Genomic DNA, 2,700 nt, shown 5'->3' on the forward strand with positions numbered 1-2,700 from the left:
TTCCCTCAGCCAGTGTTAATAAACCCAGGAACTTGAGGTTATTTTCACTGGTATTTGCTGTAAATAATAGCCAGGACCTTAATTGTATTTGCCCAGAATAAACTAGGCTAACAGCCTTCCAAAGATGTCTAGGCAAGTTGTGATTTAATAATCTTACATAACTCCAGCCCTTTATGTACCCCACACCAAATAAACCACAAGATTGTTCTCCTAGCCAAGCGATAACACACCAGAGCCTGAACAAAGTAGGGGAAACCACACGTCAGCACTCCGTTTGACCTGTCCCGGTCAAACTCAAAGCACAGCTAGCAGCAGCCAAGAGTTCCTGAAAATTCAATACCCCTAATTCCGACATGTTCTGGAGGACGTGCCCTCTTGATAAGATGCCTATAAATTCAAGCAGCATGAGGTCCTGCAAAATAGCAAAATATTTCCTTAATACATTCTCATTAGCCTCAGCATTTGGTTTGCTTGCCATAAAAATTCTCTGAAAGGGAAATGGAAAGAATACGGCCTTTCACATGCTCTGATAGCAAGAGACTGTGGGTCTTATTATAAGAAGTAGGAATGAAAGGACAGTGGCCGCTTTACCTGTGATGTGTTAAAAGTTTGCAGAGCTGTGGTGGTAGATGAATCACTCCTATATTACTGTGGATGTCCCACCTATGTTCTCTTGGACTTGCTGCAAACAATAAGTAGAGACAAAGGACCTCCCTCCTCCTGGTTCCTTCTGAGATGTCTCATCTACTTATTTTCAGGAGATGCAGAGGTCTAACCAAAAGTGTAATTTGGGGTCACACATGCCTGGGGCAGGATCCTAGCCTTTCCATTTTTGCTAGTTGTGTGCATGTAAACTAATTACTTAAATTTTGAGCCTCAGTTTTCTCATCTGTAAAACAGGCACAGGACTTAACTTTTCTGATTGCTACGAAGATGGCCGCTATGAGCAGACAATGATGCCAGCTGCCTAGAATAGAAGGTACTCAGCAAATGCTAGTTGATGTTATTGTTCGTGTGATGAGTCCGAATGGGAAATCCACTATGCAGTCCATATTTATTAATTAGCTGCTGGGCACTGTGCAAAGGCTAAGATTTGCTTCCTGTATGAGAGGATCTCACAGGCTTGTTGGAAAAGTAGGCAAGTAAGCATGTGGTTCCTGGCAAAAGTGGAGAGTGCCATGATCAAGCTAGATGCTGCATCCTAGTGGAGTAGGTGCATCTGGCCACGTTCTACACTAGAGACTCTGGTGGTGAAAACAGGAGTTTTCAACTTGAGGCAGGCAAACTTGCAGGACTCTTCAAATCAACAGTCTTAAAAAGGACATTTCCACATAGATTAGATTTTAACAAATTCAGAGGATCGATTGAGTGGATCTTTCCCTCTCAATTTCATTTTTTAAAATTAAGATTTAATTGTCTTTAGAGCAGGTTAAGGTTCACAGCAAAATTGAAAGTACAGCGATTTCAGACAAACCTCTTGCCTCGACAGATGCACAGCCTCTCCCATTATCAACATCTCCCACCAGAGTGAAACATTTGTTTTAACTGATGAACCTTATTGACATATCATAATCACCCAAAGTCCATAGTTTACCTTAGGTTTCACTCTTCATAAATATGGAGTAAAAAAAAAAAAAAAAGAATTAAGAAAAGGTCAGTAGTCAAAGTGCCTATGCCAATTACATTGACTCTGAGCCACAGAGTTCAGTTTATACTCACAAACATGGCTCTTTTCTACAATTTTATGTAAAAGAAAGTATAGTTTTTCTTTTTCTCCTCTGAAAATTGGACCAATGTTAGTATTCCTAGTAAGAAGGCAAAGAACTTAGCTGTCATGGTTCAATGAGAACACGAGAAAGAGTGGACAGAAGATCCCCACAAAGGTACATACAATTACTAAAACATTAAAGGTCCCACCCCCTTCCACAGAAATCTTACTTGATTCGATATCCCCAAGTACCAGAGGTCCTGGGATAGGTCAGTTGTCTCCTGGAAAGTTCTGCTATCAGATTCTCATTACCACCTTAAGAACTTTTGATCATTAAATACCTCTGACTCTTCCTGAAAAGACCTGTTTAAATTGGACCAGAGCTATCTGGGTCGACATGTAGAAGCCCAAAACATAAGGTTTAATCATCTGGTTAGATATTCTTGGTCCCTTTATGGTCTATTTCTTGTAGAAGTTTTCTCTGATCACCCTGTCATAAACTACAACCCTTCTTTCCTCTCTTTTCCCTGCTTTATTTTTCTCCAGAACATTCTACATATTAATTTATTTTACATATGCTCTGTTTCTCCCACTAGAGTGTAAGCTCTCTGAGGGTAGGCATTTTTTTTTTTGCCTGTTTTTACTGTTGAATCTCTGGCTTTCAGAACAGGAGCACTTGGGCACATTGAGCACGTGGGTGTCAAGGTTTGTTGAATGGTTGAATAAATTAGAGATTAATGTTGTGGTTATAAAAGGCTGTAAAAAGTTATAAAAGGCAAGGCTCAGAGAATGGTCCTAAATGAGAAGTTGGAACAAAGGGATTTAAATTACTCTGCATATTTAAGTAAAGGTAAATTTTTAATATTCTCCTGGCATTTCCAGAGGGTAAGAGAAAAGAGGGGAGACTGGACTCAGGGAAGAGAAGATTGAGTAAGATATTCTATAGGGTATATTCCTACCTCCAGTCTCTTCCTCCCCTGAGGAAACCTAGG

The sequence above is a fragment of the Pteropus alecto genome, unplaced genomic scaffold (assembly GCF_000325575.1).
Source record: "Pteropus alecto unplaced genomic scaffold, ASM32557v1 scaffold20, whole genome shotgun sequence".
Lineage (NCBI taxonomy): Eukaryota > Metazoa > Chordata > Mammalia > Chiroptera > Pteropodidae > Pteropus > Pteropus alecto.